This window comes from Lithobates pipiens, unplaced genomic scaffold, assembly GCF_037356315.1.
Source record: "Lithobates pipiens isolate NorthernLeopardFrog02 unplaced genomic scaffold, aLitPip1_a1.2 Scaffold_1, whole genome shotgun sequence".
Classification (NCBI taxonomy): Eukaryota; Metazoa; Chordata; class Amphibia; order Anura; family Ranidae; genus Lithobates; species Lithobates pipiens.
The window spans coordinates 27,868,720-27,889,737 of NW_027507685.1; positions in this window are offsets into that span (position 1 = coordinate 27,868,720).

Consider the following 21,018-nt stretch of genomic DNA (forward strand, 5'->3'; position numbering starts at 1 on the left):
TTCAGCACCCCCACAACCATTCCCCCTTAAGCTGTCAAGGCAGAAGACAGGGGAATCTGGCTGTCCTGCTCAGCAGACAGTAGTACCCACCAAGCATGACCCATTCACCATGCATTTGCAGTGTGGTGGTGCAGTTTTTTTAGGTGTTAAAACAGGTCGTGAGGAGACAACATTACCATTCATTTTTAAAAGGGTAAAAAAGCACTGAATGCATTGCCCACCACAATTTGGTGATCTTTGCACTTGCTTAGGTTTTACACTAAGGATCCTTTTACATGGCAGGTTCTGCTCTATTCAGCAAGGTAACCGTGAACAAATCCCCTGCTGAATCAGAGCAGAATGGGATCAATGCCCATTCACAATTTTGTCAGCAAACATTTGCAGACTCATGTTGGATCTTTGGGCTGCTGAATGTAAACGGGCTTGTGTCTGTTTACATCAGGTTTTCTCTGCTCTGTCACATTTAGGTCCAGAAAAATGGGGAGGGATGCAGTTCTTTTCCAATTTTTTCTGGAACTGGACAGACTCAGAGGCAGGCAGATGTAAATAGACAGAACTGCATTTACATGCTCCTGTCCATAGACCTGCATGGATCTTTTCCTGACGCATCATGGCAGCACACACTGGGTTGTGACTCCATCCCCACAACCTGACAGGATTGGTTAACTATAAATTTGAAGAAGGAAGTGGTATTACTCCTCTCTGTTCCTGGAAAGAAAGAAGACAGGCGACTTACAACCTGTTGTGGACCAGAAAGGACTCAACTGAAGTATTCAAGTAGAAGCCTTCAAAATGGAGAGCCTCCAATCAATTCTGTTAGCGGTAAGTTTAGGAGATTGGATGCTTTCCGTAGACTTATTGGATGCCTATCTACATGTGTCCATACACCTCGCCTTTCAAACGTTTCTGCAATTTTCAGTTGATTATCAACATTTCCAGTTTCAGTGTCTTCCATTTGGCATCTCCTCCACTCCCAGAACATTTAACAAGACTCTCCTACCTGTGGTCGCACTTCTGAAGGAGAAAGGCCAGAGGCTCCATCAGTATTTAGACAATATTCTTCTCCTAGTAGACACTCAGGAAACACGGATTCCCCATCGCACTATAACGATCAACACACTTCAGAGTTTCAGGTGGTTGATCAATTGTAAAAAGAGCAGTCTCCAGCCTATTTAAAGTATGACCTTTTTAGGGGCAGAACTCAATACTCGATCAAACAGAGTCAGTCTACCTCAGGAGAAGATAGGCCCTTCACTGCAAAAGTTAAGGAGGCTAATGGCAGTTAAATTCCTTCCAAAAAGAGTCTGTCTGAGCATTTTAGGGTCAATGTCAGCCACTCTACTGATGATCCAATGGGCACAATGGCATATGAGGACATTGCAGTACTCATTCCTTACCCAGTAGAATGGAACATCAATGCTCAAGTCGATCACCATTCATTGCATCGTGAAGCAGTCAATTTGGTGGTGGATGCATACAGACAATCTAAGGAGACACAGACCGATAGTCCACCCAGCACCAGAGGTGATCACCTTGGATGCAAGCCAGACAGGTTGGGTAGCTCACTATCAGAATCAGATGGCTCAAGGTCGATGGCAGTTCCAAGCGAAGGATCTAAAATTGAATGTCCTAGAGCTCAGAGCAGCCTTCCAGGCCCTCCTAGCCTTTGGCCATCCTTGAAGGGGAAGAGTGTTGTTCTAATCAGAGGGATAACAAGGTGGCAGTAAAATATATCCAGCGACAAGGAGGTACCAGAAGCAGTACACTGGTGGAGGAATGTGTCCCATCCTAAAATCGGCTCAGATATTTTTATTAGATCTGCGAGCAGTATATGTTCCAGCACCTCAGAACCTGCTAGCCGACTATTTGAGCAGAGAGTTCTTATTCATCAAGTCTTCAATCTCCTGACCCAAATCTGGGGAATTCCAGAGATCAATCAGGCAGCGACACCCTCAAACACCAAGTGGCAGAGGTTCCTATCAAGAGCGGCATACCCATCTGTGGAGGGGGTGGACTGCCTTCTTCATCAGTGGAACTTTCAATTGGGATACATATTTCCACCAACGCCTCTGATTGCGAGGTTCCTATCCAAGCTCAAGAGGTCTTCCGCCTCATTGATAGCGATAATTCCTTTCTGGCCCAGGAGACCTTGGTTCGCAACTCTGCTGCAGCTCAGTCTCGAGGATCCACTACCTCTTCCATTGTCTCAGGATCTTTTTCACCAAGGTCAGTTCCTCCATCCAGCCCCAGAGAGGCTCCATCTGATTGCCTGGATGTTGAGAGGATTAGATTCCTAGAGCAAGGCTGTTCACAAGAGGTCATTTCAACATTTCTCCAGGCTAGGAAATACACAACTAATGTCACTTATGACAGAATATGGGACAAGTCCACATCTATGGCCCAGCAGAATGGTTGGGACCCTTTATCTCCAGAAGTTCTGCAAGTTTTGGAGTTTCTTTAAGCAGGTTTGTCTACAAAGACTCAGTTCAAGTACACTCAAAGTACAGGTTTTGGCTCTTTCAGCAAAGACAGGTGTCAAGTGGGCCAATCACCCTCTTCTAATTCAGTTTATAAGAGCATGTGTTAATATCAGGCCCCCAAGAAGACCAACTTTCCCAGCATGGGATTTATTGATAGTCCTGAATACTCTATCAGATTCCCCCTTTCACCCAGCTGACTCGATTACATTATGGAACTTAACTTTAAAATTAACATTCCTTATCACCATCACTTCTGCTAAGAGAGTGTCAGAAATACAAGCATTAATGATTTCAGAGCCCTACCTGGTCTTTTACCCAGACAGGGTGGTTCTGAAACCCTCAGACCAATTTACTCCAAAGGTGTCATCATCCTTCCATTATAATCAATCTTCCGTCATTTACAGATGATCAGGGTCAATCGCATGCTTTGGATGTTAAGACTACTATTAGAAATTATCTGTCAGCTACAGTGTCTTTCAGGAAGACCAAAAACCTATTGGGGATTCCCCATGGAGGGAGAAGAGGCCATATGGCATCATCTCACACCATTTCATCTTGGCTGCTAAAGACAATCAAGAAGGCCTATGACATTCAGAATCTGCCGGTACCTGGAGGCATTAGGGCTCACTCAACAAGGGCAGTGGCAGCTTCCTGGGCAGTGTATTGCAGAGTGTCTCCTGAGACAATTTGCAGGGCAGCAACCTGGTCCTCCAGGCATACATTCATTTAACTTGCACCCACCCAATTGGCGAGTTATTTCCCAGTGTGTGCTGCCAGGATGCGTCAGGAAAACGGAAAATTGTATACTTGCCTTTCCATAATTTTCCTTTCCTGACGCATCTCCATGGCAGCACACAGCTTCCCATCCTTCTTTAAGATGGTAATTACAGAGAATGAAGGGGGTGCCTATCCTTCAAATTTATAGCTAACCAATCCTGTCAGGTTGTGGGGGCGGAGTCACAACCCAGTGTGTGCTACCATGGAGATGCGTCAGGAAAGGAAAATTACGGAAAGATAAATATACAATTTTCAGTTATAATCAGGTCCACTTGAAAAACTGACAAATGGACCTCATCAGAAAGCCCATGTGAAAGGGACCTATGACTGCATTTTCACAGGTATTTAACAACACTGCAAATCCCAGTGGCAGGAATCTACTGATTCCTGCATCTAGGATTGACAGCTGTGTGCAGATAGCGGTGAATAAACAGCCAGTGAATACCTGTGCTGATAAGGTTAGTTGGTTGCATACAAAGTGCAAGTAATTGCTGGTTGTGCAAACAGTAAGGATTAGCAGTGGCTGCCGAAAGCCTGTCATTGAATTGTACAGGCTCAGTGCTGGAGCTATCTACATACAGCTGTTAATCCCAGCCACATAAATCAGTATACATGGGGGAGATTTACTAAAACTGGTGCACACAGAATTTGGTGCAACTATGCATAGTAGCCAATCACCTTCTAACTTCAGCTTGTTCAATTAAGCTTTGACAATAAAACCTAGAAGCTAATTGGTTACTATGCACAACTGCACAAGATTCTGTGTGCACCAATTCTAGTACATTTCCCCTAGAGTGTATAAATCTCTGTCTTCTATATTAGTCTCAAGCCACTGCTCCCCCTTTACATCAGGATCCCCAGATTCCCCTTTTACATCAGGGTCCCCAGAGTTCCCCCCTTTTATCAGGGTCCCCAACGTCTTATCTCTTTAAATAAAAGGTCCCCAGAGCCCCCTTTGCATCAAAACCCCCCAGAGCCTCCGTTACATTGTGGTCCCAAGTTCCCCCCTTGCATCAAGGCCCCCAGAGTCCTCCCTCATTATATCAGTATAACCAGAGTCCCTTTTCCTTAAATCAAGGTCCCAGATTCACTCCCCTTTCATCAAGGTCCCCAGATTCCTCCATCGTTACGTCAGGATACCCAGAGTCTCTCATCCTTACACCAGGATACCCAGAGTCTCTCATCCTTACATCAGGATACCCAGAGTCCCATCTCCTTACATCATGGTCCCCATAGTCTTCCCTTACATCATGATCCCTGGAGCCCCCCCTTACATCATGGCCTCTACAGCCTACTCTTACATCATGGTTCCAAAAGCCTCAATTACATCAGGGTCCCCAGAATTCCCCCTACATCAGGGTCCCCAGAGACACCTCTCTTTAAATCAAGGTCCCCAGAGCCCCCCTTCTTACATCAAGGTCCCCAGAGCCCCTTTACATCATGGCCTCTACAGCCTACTCTTACATCATGGTTCCAAAAGCCTCAATTACATCAGGGTCCCCAGAATTCCCCCTACATCAGGGTCCCCAGAGACACCTCTCTTTAAATCAAGGTCCCCAGAGCCCCCCTTCTTACATCAAGGTCCCCAGAGCCCCTTTACATCATGGCCCCCAGAGCCTCCTCTTACATCATGGTCCCACAAGCCCCCCTTACATCAAGGTCCCCAGGGTCCCCCTTCTTTACATCAGGGTCAACAGAGTACCTCTTCATTAAATCAGGGACCCCAGATTCACTCCCCCTTTCATCAAGACCCCCAGAGTCCCCCTTTTTACATCAGGATACCCAGAGTCTTTCCTCCTTACATCAGGATACCCAGAGTCCCATCTCTTTACATCATGGTCCCCATAGTTTCCCCTTACATCATGGTCCCAAAACCCCCTTTACATCAGGGTCCCCAGAGCTTCTCCCTTAAATCAGGGTCTCCAGAGTCCCCTCTCTGTAAATCAAGGTCCCCAGAGCCCCCTTCTTACATAATGATCCCCAAGCCCCCTTTACATCATGGCCCCCAGAGTCTCCTCTTACATAATGGTCCCAAGAGACCGCTAACATCAAGGTTTCCAGAGTCCCCACTCTTTACATCAGGGTCACCAAAGTCCCTCTTCCTTAAATCAGGGTCCCCAGATTCACTCCACCTTAAATCAGGGTCCCCTGATTCCTCCCTCATTACATCGGTATACCCAGAGTCTCTCCTCCTTAGATCAGGATACCTAGAGTCCCATTTCCTTACATCATGGTCCCCATAGCCTCCCCTTACATCATGATCCCCAGAGCCCTCCTTAGCTCATGGTCCCCAGAACCCCCTTACATCATGATCCCCAGAGCCCCCCCCTTTACATTATGGTCCCCAAAGATACCCTCACTTCAGGGTCCAATCTTTCTCAGTACAGAAAGCATCTATAGGGCAGGTGGAAGCTGAAAGGTGGGGCACTGGGACTGGGCAGGTCTGGAGGAGGAAGTCTCATCCTTGCCCTCCTCCTTCTCTGAATTCTGAGGCCTGGGGACGAGGCATGCATGTAATTGGTTGCTATGATGCCGGTGGTCCATGCAACCAACCACTGTAACTGACAGCGGTGGGCAGCAGCAGAGGGTAGATGCTGTCATCCAATGTATTTTGATATTTCTGATAGCTGAGCAGCCTGCACTATTGCTGAGGCTGAGGGGTGCAGCAGAGATACTCATTGGGCATTTGGGCAGGACATTCTGGGGAGGATTAGGAATTCCCTAACCCTCCCTTATCTATGCCCTGGGCAAAGTGGAAAGATAACAAATGGTGCCGCAGGGTTGAGTTACTAAAGGCAAATAGACTGCTCACTTTGAAAGGGAGTTTTCACCAGAGCATAGTGACTGGGGTGAAACTCTGCTGACTTTTACCATACAATCACATTGAAAGAAATATAAAGTTTTTTTTCTTTTCCTTATACATGATTGGGGATGCTTTGCAAAGTGAAATATCACCAGATTCATTAGAAAGTTCTCATGCAAAGTGCAACTTAATTTTCAAAATACCTATTTGCCTTTAGTAACCTCAGTACGCTAATAGAAATAACAGCATGTTTTGTTTATCTGGGCACCCACTCCCGACATAGTTTTATTTTTTTTTTAGCTTTTGATCCTGCCACAAGATCTGTTGCTTTATTGCTCTCTGCAGATACATGTAATTTAAGTAAGCAACAAAGTACAAATTCAGCTGACACTTTTTAAGCAGGTACTATATTTTTTCTCTCATAGAAAAAGATTTAAAGCAAATTTTAAAAAAAGCTGACCGTTGGAAGCACTCGTCAGTGGTATAGTTTGCTCCAATCCATATAGTTGTGACTTGGGGTAATGGCATTGGTCAACATTGCTATTTGCGCAGATATTAAAACAAGTTCAGATCTCTTTTTTTCATATGAAAAACCTTCACGGTGCTGCTTTTCACTTTGCTGAGTTTTCAGTGTTCCAGAGTCCTCAGATGACTAAGCTCTGTCTGGAAGAGCCCAGGCGCAGAAAGAATATATTAAGCAATTAAAAGTCTCCTTATTCAGTTTCCTGCAGATTACTAATCTTCTCTCGGAAATTTCAGGTTGTGAAACAGCATCACCTGCTGGGAAGGAACCAAATTTCACTGCAAGTCAAATATCCTGAACAACTTTGTTTTCTTAAGTCAGTTAAAAAGCAATGATCCATAGAAATGGAGGGAGTTTAATGAGAAATCTGACCTTGAAGTTGTTTATGAAACCGTAGAGTCTTAGGCAATATACTGTAGGTTTTTCAGTAACGTCCAGAAACACTTGACAGTCAGATTAAGTCTTAAGTGGAAAGGTTACTGTTAGTTTATTGCAACACAGTTTTTAATAATAATACAGCATTATCAACTTAGATTATTGATTTTGAATATTGCTACTACAAGTGCTGCTAATATTAGTAATAATAGCAATAATATTAATAATAATAGATTATTTACACACTGTTATAAGTTATAAATATATTTATGAAGGAGATGGAGCTTCTTTTTTGTGCTGCCCAAGGACCAAAAAGGCAATTGACTGTGCATACCCAACTTGACCACCCTTCAGAGCTTTTAACAACCAACACTGCCATAGACATGTATACTCATTCCACTCTATGCAGTCAGAAGATAAAAATGAAAGCAGCACAGTCAGCACCATTAATAAGACGTATCTCACAATAGTGACCTGCTAACCTGTAACAGTAGTTGGTCATTGTACATCATCCTGTACTGGCATAAGCTTATAGCCAGAACCTGTTTAAAGTTTTACTAAAGACTTTTTTTTCTTTAAATTAAAATAATAAATGTGTTACACTCACCTGCTGCCCAGATTCTCTTCTTTCCTCTTCTAGGTTCCATCGCCGGTGATCTAGGTTCCTCCACTTCTCTATGTACATGCTCACTCCTGAGCTGGCTGTGTCCATAGACATACACACAGCATGGCTTGGCCCTACTTCCTCCTTTACAGATTTTCATGAATAGCAGAAGGAGCCAATTTCTGTTGCCAGAGTCCCTGTGTGAAGAGGAAGAGTGAACAGAAGAGATGCAGCTGGGCACAGCATTGGATTGATTGAGGACTTAAGTAAGTATAGCGCTGATATTTTTGCCTACTAGCATAATGCAATGTAAGTCTATGAGCACTGTTATAGCTTAGTATTTGGTACCATATAGTGGCCAATACAAGAAATTGACTGTTAGTATTTTATTTTCTATAACACTAGAAATCTAACAGGAAGTGACTGTTGTTTACATTTTTGCTATGACCTACCTACCCAGAATGCCAGATGACCTACCCATGATTCTTCTGGACTCAACTGCATGCTTGGTAGGCTATGAAAGGATACGCATGGCCATTTTCTTCCTCTTCTGGATGCATGGCCTGCCTGTAAGGACCTGTGAGGAAGTCTCCAGAGAGCGCGGCCTACAGCCATACGGAGCGGAACAACTAAAGACTCTGTCTGTTACCTGATCGCTGGAAGGACTTTATGACCGGATCAGAAAGGATCCAGAGACACCTGTCTGAGCCGTCAGCGGGACCCGGTTCATCTTGCGGAGTGGAGCAGTGTGACGGAGCCGGCCGGTGAGAAGCAAGACTCAGACCAGCGGAGTGGAGCTGTTCCATTCTTCAGACCCAGTGTGGTGAGAGGGCTGCTGCCCACAGTTTCCTAAATGCACTTTCATACACCTAGTACTTTAACACAGTGTTGCTGGGACCTGTAGTCCCACAGAGGGGAGCCTGATAAAAGACTGAGTTTAAGCAGGCCTCAAGCCTACCTTTCACTTTACTCTGTTACCCAAAGTCAATTACCCCACCACAGGATTTGTTCTAATATTCATCTCATGTTGTTCCTTGTTGTTCCACTGTTGATTCACTGTTGGATTACAATTGTTACAACACAAATAGCTAGCAGAAGAAAGAAGACTAATATACTGCATCTTTTATCACAAGGCCTTGCATCCTATTAAAGTAGGGGAAGCTCCCTAGTGATTGTGTTGTACTATATTTATCACTTTGCATTTTGCATTCACCAGAGTATGCAGGAAGTGGGAAGGTGCCCAGAGTAGGTCGTAGCCACTCTGAGCACTAGTCCCAATTGGAGAGACACTCTCAGGGATAATCTGAGACAAATTGATATGTACAAAGGGTTGTGTATTCTTATTGTGCTGTTACATTATGTTGGTGTGACAGTGCAAATGCTGTAATTACTATTTTACACTAACCCCAGTAAAAGTATGTTTCCGGTTAAGTACAATTGGTGTGGAGTATTGTTCCTTTTCCTGCAGGTGGAACATCAGATACCCAGGTAATAACAAAAGGTATACTGTTGTTACATTGTATATTGTGGGCTTATCCTTCACCATTATCTTCACACCAACATTTCACCACAGCTGTGTCAAGGGGACTGAGCCAAGTCAGTGGGGTTTTAATTGCAGAGTACAGGCCCAAATAAACTCAGCAGCTCCTTCGGGGGTCAGGGCTACATAAGTATTTAGGGAGGTGGAGGAGGACAGCAAATTGTAAAACTTGTTTTTCTTTAATGCAGAGAATGCATTAAGATAAAGAATGTTTTTTCATCAGAGCCACTTTAAATTATGTCATCATCAAGATTCTTATCATATCTCCCAACTGTCCCTTATTTCGAGGGACTGTCCTTCCTTTGAGACCAAGTCCCTCTGTCCCTTGTGCAGCCTTAAGCCGCGTACACACGTAGCCGTCTGTCCGACGTACTTAGTCTGGCGGACTTCCCGCCAGACTGTCCGTCGGACTTTCCGAACGGGCTACTTGCCCACACACGGCACTTTTTCAGCGGACTAATACGGCGTACTAAGTCCGACATACTATCCGCCCTACTTTTGAAATGAACGGACTCGCCCACACACGCGGAGGAAAGTCCGCCCATTTCGAGCGCGTCTCCAGGTAGGCGGGGCCCGCGAAGGAGACGTCGCTGGCCCCGCCGCCTGGTATGGACTTAAAGGGGAACCCCAACGCCGAAAAAAATCGGCGTGGGGGTCCCCCCAAAGTCCACAACAGACCCTTGTCCGAGCACGCTACCCGGCCGGCCAGGAAAGGAGGGGCGAGCGAGCGCCCCCCCCCCTCCTGAGCCGTACCAGGCCGCGTGCCCTCAACATGGGGGGTGCCTTGGGGAAGGGGGGGCCGTGCGGCCCCCCCCACCCCAAAGCACCTTGTCCCCATGTTGATGAGGACAAGGGCCTCTTCCCGACAACCCTGGCCGTTGGTTGTCGGGGTCTGCGGGCGGGGGGCTTATCGGAATCCGGGAGCCCCCTTTAATAAGGGGGCCCCCGGATACCGGCCCCCCACCCTATGTGAATGAGTATGGGGTACAATGCACCCCTACCCATTCACCTGTAAAATAAAGTACAAAAAAAACACAACACACAAGATAAAATAATTTATTGCACAGCTCCGGGGGTCTTCCGTCTTCGGGGGTCTTCTTGCGGACTCCTCCGCTATCTTCTTGTAGCTCTTTTACTAGCGGAGGAGCCCGGCATTCTTCTTCGTCGCCGCGGCCTCTTCTTCCGACTTCGGGGGTCTTGTCCCCCTCTTCGGTTCTTCTGCCGGGCCACCGCGCCTTCTTATAGGTCTTTTACAGGCGGTGGCCCGGTCTTCTGTCGCCACCGCCTTCCGTTCTTCTTCTTCTTCTTCTTCTCCTAGAGATGTTGACTTGATGTTCTCTCCGGCCGCAAAGCCAGGGACGCGCTGCGCTGCGACGCGACTTATATAGGGACAAGGGGCGGTGTCACATGGGTTGATGTCACATGGGTTGGTGTCACATGGTGACCCCGCCCCCTTACGATGTCACAGTCCCTGAGGATGCTGGGACTGTCGCCATGTGACATCAACCCATGTGACCAGCCCATGTGACATCAACCCATGTGACACCGCCCCTTGTTCCTATATAAGTCGCAGCGCGTCCCTGGCATTGCGGCCGGAGAGAACGTCAAGTCAACATCTCTAGGAGAAGAAGAAGAAGAAGAACGGAAGGCGGCGGCGGTGACAGAAGACCGGGCCACCGCCTGTAAAAGAGCTATAAGAAGGCGCGGTGGCCCGGCAGAAGAACCGAAAAGGGGGACAAGACCCCCGAAGTCGGAAGAAGAGGCTGCGGAGACGAAGAAGAATGCCGGGCTCCTCCGCTAGTAAAAGAGCTACAAGAAGATAGCGGAGGAGTCCAGCGAGAAGACCCCCGAAGACGGAAGACCCCCGGAGCTGTGCAATAAATTATTTTATCTTGTGTGTTGTGTTTTTTTTGTACTTTATTTTACAGGTGAATGGGTAGGGGTATATAGATTGGAGTGTAAAACTACATTCTAAGTCCGCCGTACTTTCGGGTCAAAAAAGTATGCTGGAGGCTACATACGGGGGGATTGTTTGGCGGACTTGAGTTTGCCGGACTTTTCCACCCGCTTGTTTGATCGTGTGTACGTGGCATTAGTTGTCCCTTTTTTGGTTTGACGGTTTCTATAAAAAATATGCTATTTTACTACTGAAAGTGTTATGCTGCTCTAAACTTTGTATTTAACCTCTATATTACTTGTTTTTTCGAAAAGCCAATATAAAAGAAAAATAGAGGTCTTTATCGTCCTTATAGTCTTTAGATCTTTATAGTCTATGTAACCAGGCCTGTGGCAGGGACTTTATCTACATACTGTGTGCTAAAACTTGTCCCTTTTCAACACTTTACAAAGTTGGAAAGTATGGACCTATAGACATAGATAGGTAAATTCTTAAAGTGGTTGTAAACACAGAAGGTTTTCTTTATCTTAATGCATTCTATGCATTAAGATAAAAAAAAAACCTTCTGTGTGCAGCAGCCCCCCTCAGCCCCCTTAACACTTACCTGAGGTGCATTTAAATCCAGCGATGTTGCACTAGAGACTTGGCTGCCTGGGACTCCCCTCCTCATTGGCTGAGACAGCAATGAGGGGAGAGTGAGGGGGCGGGGCCGGGCTATGGCTCCGTGCCTGAATGGACACAGGGAGCTGTGGCTCGGCTCGAGTGCCCCCATAGCAAGCTGTTTTTTGTGGAGGCACTCAACAGGAGGGAGGGGCCAGAAGCACCAAAGAGGGACTCGAGAAGAGGAGGATCTGGGCTGCTCTGTGCAAAACCGCTGCACAGAGCACTTAAGAATAACATGTTTGTTATTTTTAATGAAAAAAAAAATGAGACTGTAGTATCACCTAGTTCTGCATGGTCAAAAAAGAAGCCAAATTCAACTGAAGGTGCACTTATTTCAGACAACTCATTCTGTAAATGGTGGTCTAAGTGGAATAGCTAGAGCTTTGTGACTAGTCAAGGATTTATTTAACAGTAGACGCACTACACTCTGGTTGTATAAACACACAGTCTAATCCCTATTTATATTATGCACACAATTTACAGAAAGCACCAAAGCACATCTTTGAGGCATGAATTGTAGGATTAATACAAAAATGGGTTTTATTAAAACTGTGTAGTGTACAGTAGTGTACTGTGTAGTGTAAAATCTGGTGCAGCTCTGCGTGGTAGCCAATCAGCTTTTAACTTCAGCTTGCTTAATTAAGCTTTGACAATAAAACTAGAAACTTGGTTTCTATGCAGAGCTGCTCCCAATTTTGCTCTCACCAGTTTTAGTAATTCAACCCCTGAGTGCAATTGCTCTTTAACTTCTAAAAATGGGAACTTGGCAATATTTTGTTTTTAAGATCATGCTTCACTCAAAAGCTTAATTAATTAATTAATTATACTTATTTGTAGAAATAAAACATCAAAAAACTCTTGCCCTCCTGATCTGCCATTTTAATTGCGTTGCTAATCGCAACTGGTCAACACAGTCGCCAACACAAGTTGAGGCATTTGGACAAATGTTATGGGAGCGTGTAGGTGGCCCATTTCATCTTCCCACAAGACTTTCCAGTGTCTTACTGAAGAGACACCAAGTGTAAACAGAGGCAGAGAGGAATGTAATCCTCCCTTGTGCCAGAAATATCTCCACTATTACTTTTGATATCTCTCTGACTAGTTTGATATTCAGCAAAGTGAATCGGATCCTGCAATCCTCCCCCATGGAATAATCAAAAAATATCATTCCAAAAGTAAAGAGGGACATTTTCCTGTGGAGTGCTGTGGACGATGCCAAATGAAACATGATTACTATGTTTAAGAAATATTAAAGGCATTTCCTTTCAGTGTTTTCCTCGCTGTTACCCACACAATCTGGTGCATAGCTGATGTGCAGGAATGTGACACACACTTTGTTTCCATATTAGCATTTAACCTTTGCTTGGAAGAAATAAATGTGGGACACAGACTCGAAATGTTGCAATAGTTGCCCCGGCTCAGATATTCCATACTCCCTTCCACCAGTTATTTATGAGGCACACTCTTGAGAGTTGTTCAACTTATAAAATAAACAAAAGCTCTAAATAAGAATCAGCCTAAAAGTTAAAAAACCTTCTCTTTTGAATCCTAAAATCATTTTTAATGATGACAGTCTGCGTTTTACCATAATGTTTTCTATTAAAGAACTTCAATCTCATTTTTTTTTTTTTAAACCTGTATGTTGGTTTAAAGTAGACATGGGCACCATCAATAAATTCATTTCGTTCCATTACGGTTCGTATTAGAATGAATTCGTTCTACGTATTTCGTGTCCGAAATTCAATTTCAATTTGTACGAAATATGAATTGTCGTTAGGTTCGTTAACTTGTATGAACGTTCTTTACGATGAATTTAAAGGCAAAAATATACCTCAATATGACAGTCCATGCTGATGGAAGTTTGTTTTTTATCCGAAATACCAAATTCCGTTGAAGAATTTCCTATCCGAAATACAAATTTTTGTTAGATAAGGGGCTTCCACCATCCCTGTGCTGTGCTGACTTCCTCCTGGGGATTCGTAAACAAAAGTTTGTATTTCGTACAAAATTCGGACGCATGGCAATTCGTATTTCGGATCCTCCCGAACGTACGAATTTAGGGAAATTCGTACGAATTTGAGATTCGTACGAAACTAATCGCACATGTCTAGTTTAAAGTGAACTTGACAATTATTTCAATCTACTTTATTTTAGCATTTCAGAAAAATACCGTGGGGTTGATTTACTACAGGAGTAGAGGTGGCTCATTAAGTAACATGAATATTGGTAAACACGGTGCATGTTGCAAATTTGAAAAAGAACTCCAGGAATCAGAGACCTTTCAAAAATATGGGTTATGAGAAGCTAAAAGGATATAAAACTCTCAGTTTTCAGCAGCTGATTGAATCACTTATTTAATGTGCCGCTCCTAAATCTTTTAACCATTGCCTTGTTCCAGTTTTAAGCTAGTTATATGATTGCTGCCCCACTTCTCTTGTTTCAGAGTGGCTCCTTCCCCTTGCAGCATTCCAGGGAGTTATCCATGCAGGAACTATAGTTACCCATGCAGGAACTATAGTTGTGTCTCCTTACACTGTTTGCATCTATAGAAACACATAGTCCCATAGCCTAGGATGGCAAAACTCTCTCCTGCTCCTCTTCCCGCCTTTCTCCAAAATAACAGACTGCCTCCAGACTGCCCTGTCCACAGGTAACTCCTGTAAAGTTCAAGGAAGCAGCATCAAGAGAGAGCATAAGTCAGCAGTGTTCAAAATTGTAAACTGCAAGTGCTGGGGTATAATAAAAAAAAAAAAGAGTTGTTGGGGAATGTTTATTTTTATGGACTCAAAGCATTTGTTACCCTAACACTTCATATTCCTGATATGTACCTGCTGTATCATGTACTTGTATGAAAAAGGTATCCTGTTCTCTTGGTATTGCTTTCCTTTTCCTAGTGGAATGGGGTAATGTTGGAGCCAACGTTCGGCTTTATAGTCAACTTGTTGTGTTCTAAGTGAACAAAGACCATGTTCACTTTAAGGTGTATCTAAAGCTAAAACTCTCTCTTCATATTTGGGATATGGCGGAGAAGGGTCAGAACCCTTGTTGGATTTTTATTGCTCTCTGGGGTGCCATAAGATTTCACCATATAGTAAGTGATGTAAAATATCCAACTGCCACACTAGTAGAAATATAAAAGCCTGTTTTTGAGGGGTAGGGGTAGAAGGGGTAGAAACCCTGTCAGTTGTTGTGCTGTCTGTGTTCCTGCTGCAGATTATCCCTTAGTTCCTGCCAGGTAAAACTATTGTTACAGAGACAGAGAGCATTTATAAATATCTCTAACATAGCCCCATAGCAGAAAATGCCTGGAATATGTGTATATGTGAATATGTGTATATTTATTAGATGTGGCAGCAGCATTATTTTCCTTTTTTAGGTTTTGTTTTTTATTTTCACCAGGTAATCCTATGAATGACACATTTTCTGTTCTACAGTGGCTACGCTCAATCACTCTATCCATGGAAGAAGCCATGGTTGTCACCTAAGGACAGGATTAAAAACATGTCCTCCTCTCTTTCTCCCCACCACTTGAGGATGGGGGATTCATAATTTACAGCAGATAGCTTGAAAGAAAGGTAATATGGTTTGCTATATCAGTTCAATATACAGGAAGTGACAAAGGCACAGTATTTTTTGCAGGACCAGCAGGTATTTTCTGTACTTGTTGAAAATTTTAGTCTGACAAATTAAAAGTAATGCAGCTACCCATCTAAGGACTGGTAAGCTGCAAGCTATTCCCTTTTTGTTCCTGGGTGATGATGTCCTTTAAATAAATTAACAACTTAATTTCTTTTAGACCAAATATCTTTGTGCTATATATTATAAAACATTTTCCCCACATGCACTTACAGCCATTACACATTTGGGAGAAAACTAGTGATTTCAGCATTTTATTGTGAAATATGAGTGTTATGAAAGTACTTCTGAAAAAAAGAACAATTGCTCCATCTTGTGTGTGACCAAAGCAAATGCATCTGCATAGTCAACAGTCAACAATTTAGTCATTTTGACTAAAGGCAGAAATAACTGAGCAAATTAGGATTACTGGGCCATTTCTGACAACCTAGAATGTGATAAATTACATAATACAATCACTAGTTAAAGCAGAGTATGTAAATTGTGCCCACATCCCTAAATGATATAGAACAACTAAGGAACCACCTAAGTGGGACTGTACTGGGCAGACAATTGGAGGAAAACTGTGTTTATAAAAATAATAGAAAAACGTTGTTTATACCAAATTAGACAAAGTACAAAGGAAGCTAAAAGCAGTGGTCATTTTTTTTTTTATCCAATTATGTCCGTACTATCCACATACATTCTCTTTAGCAGCTAAAAGTTCTCATCCTTTCCTAAATGAGGAATTGGTAACAGTCTTTGTGGTCCTGATCTGGGTGACCCCAGTGGGCTTTGAAGCTTCTTTGGTCCCCTGCGGGCATAGTGAACACCCCCCCAGTCATCTTTAAGGCAGGGCAAAAGGGGCAGCTGCCCTGGGCCCTGTGATTGTTGTGGGGCCCAAAGAAGCTGCTTCATACTTGTCAACTATCCCAGTTTAAATTTGCTTGTCCTTTGAAGTTTTAGTCCCATGTTGTATCCTGATATCTCAGTGCTGTCACTATTGCTGCCCAGCTCTGCCCTATTGTTGTGTACAAATGACTCACCTGCAGACCCTGTGTTTACATGTAAATAACCAGCATTCATATGTAAATAGCAGCATTCATATATAAATAGCTGCATCTGGCGGCATAAATATGTAAATAAAGACGGCATTCGTATGTACATCATGCCCCCTTGCAGTGAGGAGATGATGTGCTATAACCTCTAATCAGTGAGCAGTATTACTGTATAGTAATCTCTAGCAACCAATCAACAAGCAAAAATCATGTGCTGTAGCCTCTAGCAACCAGTCAGTAAGCTGTACACTGTAACCTCTGGCAACTAATTGCTGCCTGATCTGATACAGTAAACTGATTTTAAGTCTAGCTGCTATTTATGATATGTCTCAGAGCAGGTTGAGAGCGAAATTTTATGGGGGAGGGCCAAGAAAACGTTTGTCCAGGGTCCAATCAATATTAAAGCTGAGGGTAAAGGTGATGGACTGGCAAAGCATGTCTCCAGACCTAAACCCCACCAGCCCTGTGATGTCGTCATGGAGGAGTGGAAGAGGACTCCAGTGGCAACCTGCAAAGCTCTGGTGAACACCATGCCCATGAGGGTTAAGGCAGTGCTGGAAAATAATGGTGGCCACACAAAATTTTGACATTTTCACTTAGGCGGCGTACACACGCGGGGACTGTCTGCCGAAACTAAGTTCGTCAAACAGTCCGCTCAAACTTTTGAATGAACGAACACGCCCACACACGGCACTTTTTGAGCGGACAAATACGGCAAACTTTGTTCGTCGTACTAAGTCCGCGCAACTTTTGAAATGAGCGGACTCGCCCACACACGAGGCAACAGTCCGCTCATTTCGAGCGCGTGTGCAGGTAGGCGGGGCCCGCGACGGAGACATCGCGGGCTCCGCCGCCTGGAATGGACTTAAAGGGGAACCCCAACGCCGAAAAAAATCGCGTGGGGGTCCCCCCAAAGTCCACAACAGACCCTTGTCCGAGCACGCTACCCGGCCGGCCAGGAAAGGGGGCGAGCGAGCGCACCCCCCCTCCTGAGCCGTACCAGGCCGCGTGCCCTCAACATGGGGGGTGCCTTGGGGAAGGGGGGGCCGCGCGCCCCCCCCCCCACCCCAAAGCACCTTGTCCCCATGTTGATGAGGACAAGGGCCTCTTCCCGACAACCCTGGGCGTTGGTTGTCGGGGTCTGCGGGCGGGGGGCTTATCGGAATCCGGGAGCCCCCTTTAATAAGGGGGCCCCCGGATAACGGCCCCCCACCCTATGTGAATGAGTATGGGGTACAATGTACCCCTACCCATTCACCTGTAAAATAAAAGTACCCAAAAAAAAAACACAACACACGAGATAAAATATTTTATTGCACAGCTCCGGGGGTCTTCCATCTTCGGGGGTCTTGTCCCCCTCTTCGGTTCTTCTGCCGGGCCACCGCGCCTTCTTATAGCTCTTTTGCAGGCGGTGGCCCGGTCTTCTGTCGCCGCCTTCCGTTCTTCTGTCGCCGCCTTCCGTTCTTCTGCCGGGCCACCGCGCCTTCTTATAGCTCTTTTAGAGGCGGTGGCCCGGTCTTCTGTCGCCGCTGTCGCCGCCGCCTTCCGTTCTTGTTCTTCTTCTTGTTCTTCTTGTTCTTCTCCAGGAGATGTTGACACGTCGCTCTCTCCGGCCGGAATGCCAGAGCCGCGCTGAGCGGCCACTTATATAGTGACAATGGGGCGGTGTCACATGGTATATGTCACATGGGTTGGTCACATGGTGACCCCGCCCCCTTACGATGTCATAGTCCCCATGTGACATCAACCCATGTGACCAACCCATGTGACATATACCATGTGACACCGCCCCATTGTCACTATATAAGTGGCCGCACAGCGCGGCTCTGGCATTCCGGCCGGAGAGAGCGACGTGTCAACATCTCCTGGAGAAGAACAAGAAGAACAAGAACGGAAGGCGGCGGCGACAGCGGCGACAGCGGCGACAGCGGCGACAGAAGACCGGGCCACCGTCTGCAAAAGAGCTATAAGAAGGCGCGGTGGCCCGGCAGAAGAACCGAAGAGGGGGACAAGACCCCCGAAGTCGGGAGAAGAGGCTGGCGGCGGGGAGGAAGAAAGCCGGACTCCTCCGCTAGCAAAAGAGCTACAAGAAGATAGCGGAGGAGTCCGGCGAGAAGACCCCCGAAGACGGAAGACCCCCGGAGCTGTGCAATAAAATATTTTATCTCGTGTGTTGTGTTTTTTTTTTTGGGTACTTTTATTTTACAGGTGAATGGGTAGGGGTACATTGTACCCCATACTCATTCACATAGGGTGGGGGGCCGGTATCTGGGGGCCCCCTTATTAAAGGGGGCTCCCGGATTCCGATAAGCCCCCCGCCCGCAGACCCCGACAACCAACGCCCAGGGTTGTCGGGAAGAGGCCCTTGTCCTCATCAACATGGGGACAAGGTGCTTTGGGGTGGGGGGGGCCGCGCGGCCCCCCCTTCCCCAAGGCACCCCCCATGTTGAGGGCACGCGGCCTGGTACGGCTCAGGAGGGGGGGCGCGCTCGCTCGCCACCCTTTCCTGGCCGGCCGGGTAGCGTGCTCGGACAAGGGTCTGTTGTGGACTTTGGGGGGACCCCCACGCCGATTTTTTTCGGCGTTGGGGTTCCCCTTTAAGTCCATTCCAGGCGGCGGAGCCCGCGACGTCTCCGTCGCGGGCCCCGCCTACCTGCACACGTGCTCGAAATAAGCGGACTTCCCTCCGAGCAGGAACAGTTTGCTCATTTCGAAAGTAGCCTACACACGGGCGGACTGTTCGCTCAAACCAAGTTTCAGCGGACAGTTTTTCGGAATTTCCGAAAAACTTTGTTCGTCAAACTGTCCGCTGAAACTGTCCGCTGAAGCCCCACACACGAGCGGACTGTCCGGTGAAACACTGTTCAGCGGACAAAGTTGAGCCAACAGTCCGCCCGTGTGTACGCGGCCTTAGGGGTTTACTCACTTTTCTTGTCAGTGGTTTAGACATTAATGGTTATGTGTTGAGTTATTTTGAGGGGACAGCAAATTGATACTGTTATACAAGCTGTACACTCACTACTTTACATTGTAGCAAAGTATCTTTTCTTCAGTTGTGTCGCATGAAAAGATATAATAAAATATTTACAAAAATGTGAGGGGTGTACTATCTTTTGTGAGATACTTTATATGTATCAACCGCACCAATGCTTTTAGCTTCCTTTGTACTTTGTATAAATATAGTTTTGTTCATTTTATAAACACAGTTTTCATCCAATTGTCTGCCCAGTACAGTCCCACTTAAGGGGGTTCTTTTGTTGTTCTATAGGTTGTGATAAAGAGCACTTGTAGCATCTAGCAGGGGTTCTTTAGTGCAAAGCAATATGTTAAAATATCCCCTGCAAGCAGACCCAATCCTTTCCAAAGTCATCAATGAACATGCACAGCATGCACCATTGTCATCATTTGAGATTCACAACAGGACCTGGTAATTCATTGAAGTAGGGTCAGAGATCATCTACCTTTTTGTTTTAAGAACAGGTCCTAGGCAGGTAAGGGATGAAAGGTAGGGATGAGCTTCGTGTTTGAGTCGAACATACGTTCGACTCGAACATCGGCTGTTCGCCCGTTCGGCGAATTCCGAACGTTATGGGCCGTTCGCGCCAAATTCGTGTGGCGCTCACGGCCCACAATGCACTGCGTCATCGCAGTGCATTGCTGGCTCATGATTGGCCAAGCATGCACTGTGACCCCGCATGCTTGGCCAATCACAGCGCCAGCAGCGAGGAGAGCCATGATTGGCCACAGGCAGGATGCCTGTGGCCAATCATAGCTCAGGCTGTGTAGTACACGCCCCACACTATATAAGGCCGCCAGCGCGGCGGCCTTGTGTAGTGTGTTGGCGTCTGAAACAGTTAGTGGGTGTTCTGTGTACCTTCACCACAGTACACACCGATCGTTATCGGCCGATTTTCGATCTTGCTCTTCTGTAGTGGTTGTTGTCTGCTTGCCCTTACCGCAGTATACACCGCTATATTCACCTCACCTATATAGCTAGTGATCTATCTTTTATAATAGAGCTTGCAGTCAGTAGTGTTAGGAGCTTGTGCGTGCTGTCTGCGTGCTCTGTACCCAGTACACACCGCTATATCCACCTACATAGCTCTTCTCTATTTGAGCCCACTTGCCATCTGCAGGAGTTATTGGAAGTTGCACAGCACAGTATACATCTGTATATACCCCTTTATCTCTGGTGTTCTATAATAAAGGCATCTGCAGGAGTTAGTGGGTTTTTTGTGCCTCCAGCACAATATACACCTGTATCTACCCTTTATTGCTGTTCTCTAATAGAGCCATCTGCAGGGCTTAGTGGGTGTTGTGTGACTCAATTACAGTATACCCCTTTATCTCTGGTGTTCTATAATAAAGGCATCTGCAGGAGTTAGTGGGTGTTGTGTGCCTCCAGCACAATATACACCTGTATCTACCGTTTATTGCTGTTCTCTAATAGAGCCATCTGCAGGGCTTAGTGGGTGTTGTGTGACTCCATTACAGTATACCCCTTTATCTCTGGTGTTCTATAATAAAGGCATCTGCAGGAGTTAGTGGGTGTTGTGTGCCTCCAGCGCAATTTACACTACCCAACTGCTGTTTTACCCAACTCCCTTCAGGCCATTACCATGTCTGGAAGGCCAGCAAGGAGAGGCAGACAGGCGAGAGCCGATAAAAGAGGGCAAGCAGGCT